The following is a 6,121-nucleotide window of genomic DNA, read 5'->3' as shown; positions in this document are numbered from 1 at the left end:
AAATCATCAAATTCTATATGTTCTTGCATAAACTAAAAGGAGGCATACTAATTTGTGAAGTTGAGATGATAAAATTATAGAACTGAAACTAAGTTTAAGTTAAATATATGGAATGATGATCGATGGATTCTATGGAGCAAAGTTTCCTTCTTTATTGAGTTAGCTTTATAGAATTGACATTCATCAATTATGGACCTTATATTTTTAGTTTAATCTTAATTAATTTTTAATATAATATTTATTTTTAAAAAATACACTCATCGAGATAGGGTACACGCGCAAAGCGCATATTCTAGTTGATTTTGGTTATTACATCCTCCCTAATTTAGCTTTGTATCTGCATAGCGATACTAAATGCTTTAAGTGTCCTTTAATAAATGAACTACTAATATTTAGGAGATCATTAATGAATTTGCCACTTTTATTCTCAAACAAAGAAAGATCAATTTTAAAGTATACACCAATATATGAATGATAAAAATAAAAATTAAAGCCAAAGAAAGGAACTCCAAAACATGGTTTCCAGAAACCCCAACAAATCTGATAACTTCACATCACCCAAAAAGAAAAGAAGATAATTTGAACCCCCAGGCAACATGACAAGGCTAGCCGTGAAAAAAGGAAGATCATTGTATGTTGCACGGATACGTCCAATTTGTTTTGTATATTTTTGTACGAATAATTATTTATCAGATAAATATAGTATCAGTGATTCAGTATGATTCTTCAGAACGAGACAATGTGGAATATAGTGCATATGATGAGTTTAATGAAGATCCGTTATAAATGCAGAATTTATGAATATAAAAATTATTTGAGAAAATTCTTTTGTATGTGTCTACTTTTACTCGCGCGCGAACAAAAATAATTTGAATTGACCTTTTATTAAGTCATACATATATGCGACAACTATTAGTCGTTGAATGGGAATGATAACAAGAATATATACACCCTCTCCCAAAACACACACACACATAGTTGTCGCATATATATATATATATATATATATATGTTGAGAGTTTTTTTATGTAGTGCGAAGATAGGAATCTGAGTCGCTGAAATCATTCCTCATACTCATAAATGCATGTACTATATGCATTAGTATAGTTTATACAAAAAATTATACTAATTATTGAAATGATTTGTTTGAAATAGTCAAACTTTGTAAGTGCAATTTTCGTTAATTCTCTAGGAATAAGTTATGCGTTGATACAAAAATGAACAATAAGTTAAAAGAGGATTCTTACGAAAATAAATTGAATGCACAAAACGAGGGCCTTGTGTATGACATTTAACTTTGTTGATGAAGAGGTAAAAATTTTTCACGATTATATTAACTTTCTCGCTTTAGTTAGATTACGGAGTTAGTTATGGTTCAACTTTTTATGGGACACAAATACCCCAACTTTAATGATCTTATCATAAATTTTGGGAGCATTTGTTGAACCAAAAAAAACCTATTAAATCATATAATGGACAAATATATCACTGAATTATCATGTCATAAATACAAAATATAGAAGTCATAAAGTTAGTCAAATAAACATTTGCATCATTTAGCTCAACTGTAAGCTTATTAGATAATTTCATATGTGTTATAAAATAAAGACTATAAAAGAAATAAACTAAAGACAAGTATAGAAGGAGATTGATATTTTATTCAACTTTCAAACTTATGTATATAATGAACTGAAAACTCCGCTATTTATAGAAGAAAGGAAGTAGCTGCAAGGCTTTTCTTTAGCTGCTTGTAAGCTGTCTGCATGAGTTGCTTGCAACCTGCCTGTTTAATAAGAAGCTGCTACAAATCATTTCATTGAGCTGCTTGCAACCTGCCTGCATCAGCTGCTTGTAGATAAACTTCAACAGAGTACTAAATGGATAATCTTCTTCAGGAAGATTATCTATAGCGGAGTAATAAATGAACATCCACAATATAATTATTTTCATAATAATCCCCCTTGGATGTTCATTAAAAGGTATTGTGCCTCGTTAAAACCTTACTAGGAAAAACCCAGTGAAAAAAATCCTAGTGAAGAAAAAAGAGTACACATATTTAGTAATACGCATTTCTAGCTACCTCATTAAAAACATTATAAGGAAAACCCTGTGGGAAAAAATCTTAGTAAGGAAAAAAGAGTACATCGCGTATTTTACTCCCCTTGATGAAAACCTTGTTTCAAATATTTGAGTCTCCGCATTCCAATCTTGTATACCATCTTCTCAAAAGTTGAAGTTGGCAAAGATTTAGTGAATAAATCTGCCGAATTGTCATTTGAACGGATTTGCTGCACATCAATGTCACTATTTTTCTGAAGATCGTGTGTGTAGAATAATTTTGGTGAAATGTGCTTCGTTCTATCTCCTTTTATAAATCCTTCCTTCCATTGGGCTATGCATGAAGCATTGTCTTCGTATAAAATTGTGGATCTTTTATCACATTCCAGACCACATTTTTCTCGAATGAAATGAATCACTGATCTCAACCATACGCATTCCCTACTTGCTTCATGAATAGCTATTATCTCAGCATGATTTAAAGAAGTAGCAACAATAGATTGCTTTGTGGAGTGTCATGATATGATAGTACCACCACATGTAAACACGTACCCGATTTGAGATCGAGCTTTATGGGAATCAGATAAATAACCTGCATCTGCATAACCAACAAGATCTGCACTACCTTTGTTAGCATAAAACAAACTCATATCAAGAGTTCCCTTTAAATATCGCAATATATGCTTAATCTCATTCCAATGTCTCCGTGTAGGAGAAGAGCTATATCTTACTAGTAAATTAACAAAAAATACTATGTCAGGCCTTGTAGCATTAGCAAGATACATAAGTGCACCAATTACACCGAGATAGGGTATTTCAGGACCAAGGAGTTCTTCATCCTCTTCTGGAGGTCGGAACGGGTCCTTATTTACTTTAAGTGATCGAACAATCATTAGTGTACTCAATGGGTGCGCTTTGTCCATGTAAAAGCGTTTTAAGATCCTTTATGTATAGGCGGATTGATGGATAAAGATCCCATCTGCTAAATATTGAATTTACAGACCAAGACAAACTTTTGTCTTTCCAAGATCTTTCATCTCAAATTCTTTCTTAAGATATTCAATTGCCTTTTGGAGCTCTTCTGGAGTTCCAACAAGATTTATGTCATCAACATAAACATCAAGTATAACAAATTCTGATGTCATTTTCTTTATAAAAATATATGGACAAATAACATCATTTATGTAACCTTCTTTCAACAAATATTCACTAAGGCGATTATACCACATGCGCCCAGATTGCTTTAAACCGTACAAAGATCTTTGTAATCTGATTGAATACATTTTTCGAGATTTTCAATTTGCTTCAGGTATTTTAAATCCTTCAAGGATCTTCATATAGAATTAATCAAATGAGTCATATAGGTTATGACTTACATTTAAATGGCATGACATCTTCAGGTGTCTGGACTACAGGTCCGATCCTCACAATCTTTTATAATATTGTGCACTATATTGTATCAAATATATCGTCGACGATCATTTCGTATCAGTTCACAAGCGACATAACTTGTTGAGATCTCATCACTTTCTTTATTTTCAGGTACCTGAACTTCTTCTGGAGTTTCATGAAATGTTATGTCGTGGGCTCTTCCAGAGCTCATTTCCTCTTTATTATGATCATTTTGATCATTTGCTCCTATTCTTTTCAAGGATTGTTACCTTTGGAACCAACTGGTCTACCACCTTTATGCGTACAGTAAACTTTATCCTTCAGGGACTTTAATTTTAATAGAAGCATTTGCAGCTGAAATATGATATTTAATTTTGGATCAGCAAATGCTTCTGGCATTTGACTTGAATTATCTTCTAAGCGAGGATTATATTAATGATAATTCGATTCATATAGCATATTTTCCAGCTGCTTTATTCCATCCCCCAAATGTTAGAAAAACTAACTCATATCCCCAATCTTCTTTGGGAAATATATTTTTGTGCATTGTGGTAGAGAAATTAATTATATACCACACATCAAAAGTTATTAGATAGTAAAAATATTTGGTTTATGATCCTAAATCAATTGTGAGGGGATTACTTATCATATTTTGTTGGTCTGATGCATACAAGTGTTGTTGTATGCAATTTAGAAAATCTTAGACCAATACATGAGGCTTTGTTCTCATAAGCAATAGTTTAGCCATTAATAGGAGGTATTAAATGCTAAATTAGCTTGGATATAAATCAGCATCATCAAGATGAACTATCTTGATTTCATAATCTGAAAATTATGCTCTTAATTGAGAAAGACAATTTCAAATGCCAAACTGCAGGTTGATAATAAACATACATGTAACCATCTTATATATGCATCTATAAGTGGTTCACATGATGGGTGAATAGGCCATATTCACCTTTTATATATTCCAGAATTCAGGGATTTTAGTCCCAACTTTAGTTGGTATAATCAAGTTATTATGAGAACAAGCATTTAAAAACTTGAAGAATCTTCCAGTTCTTCAGTATATGCTTATCTGAATTCTCAAATAGCTCATTTAAAAATGGCAGATGAAAACTTCAAGTTTGTCATGGCATGTGCTATCTCTAAGTAAACTTCTGGTTTACTATGGCATAAACTTTTGCATCAGTAAACTTCTAATTTACTGGGGCTACTTTTGTATCAGTAAATTTCTGATTTACTGTGACTGCTTTTGCATTAGTAAACTTCTGGTATACTGTGATACATGATATAGTACAAATTTGAAGAATAAGGCGGGTAACTTCTTATATACTATCTACTACAAACAACAAAAATTAAAATATTTACATTTCTACAGATTCACTACCGATCACATGACTTGTTTCTCCTTCTAGGAGTGCAAAATAATCAGCTACATCCAAATGCATGAAGTCTAAATTATCTTCAGAAATAAAATTTGCTTCAGCATTTTTCTCTGTCTTCTTCAGGGAGGCTTGATACAGCTCAACCAGGTACTTTGGCGTACGACATGTACGTGACCAGTGCCCTTTTCCTCCACATCTATAGCATGCATTTTTTGGCTTTGCTTCTTGCACCGCTTCATGCTTTTGTTCCTTCCTTTTTCACTGCTGGTGGTGAGGAGGATTCTTTGGTGCATTGTTATTACCACGATTAGAGTTTCCTCCCCAACCACGGCCATGACCACGACTGGGGCCACGTCCTCTTCCATGCTTAGCTTGGTGGAAGTTCGTCTCATTCACTTCAGGGAACGGACAAGAACCAATAGGTCGACTTTCATGGGTTTTCATTAATAGCCCATTATGTTGCTCGGCTACAAGAAGATGTGAGATAAGTTCAGAATACTTTTTAAATCCCATCTCTCGATATTGCTGCTGCAGGAGCATATTCGAGGCATGAAAAATGGTGAAAGTTTTCTCCAACATATCATGATCATTAATATTATCACCACATAATTTCAATTGGGAAATAATTCTGAACATAACAGAATTATACTCACTGATAGATTTAAAATCTTGTAGCCTTAGATGAGTCCAATCATAACGTGCCTGTGGAAGAACAACCATCTTCAAGTGGTCATATCTATCTTTCAAATTATTCCACAGTATTACTGGATCTTTAACAGTAAGATATTCCATTTTCAAGTCCTCATCAAGGTGATGGCGTAGGAATATCATTGCTTTGGCACGGTCTTGGTTTGATGCCTGATTTTTATCTTTGATGGTATCTGCCAGACCCATCGCATCAAGATGAATTTCGGCATCAAGCATCCAAGACATGTACCTTTTGCCCGATATATTCAGGGATACAAACTCAAGTTTAGAAAGATTTGACATTATTTAGAAAAAGAAAGTTCGTACCTCTGATACTTTCAAAGTATTTTCTCGAGATGGCAGAGTCTCGTGCTGATAACATGTTATAAAATAAAGACTATAAAAGAAATAAACAGAAGATAAGTATAGAGGGAGATTGATATTTTATTCAACTTTCAAACTTATGTACATAATGAACTGAAAACTCCTCTATTTATAGAAGAAAGGAAGCAACTGCGAGGCTTTTCAGGAAGCAGCTGCAAGGCTTTTCTTTAGCTGCTTGTAAGCTGTCTGCATGAGTTGCTTGCAACCTGCCT

The sequence above is a fragment of the Nicotiana tomentosiformis genome, chromosome 10 (genome assembly GCF_000390325.3).
Source record: "Nicotiana tomentosiformis chromosome 10, ASM39032v3, whole genome shotgun sequence".
Lineage (NCBI taxonomy): Eukaryota > Viridiplantae > Streptophyta > Magnoliopsida > Solanales > Solanaceae > Nicotiana > Nicotiana tomentosiformis.
This window is presented reverse-complemented; position numbering follows the sequence as displayed.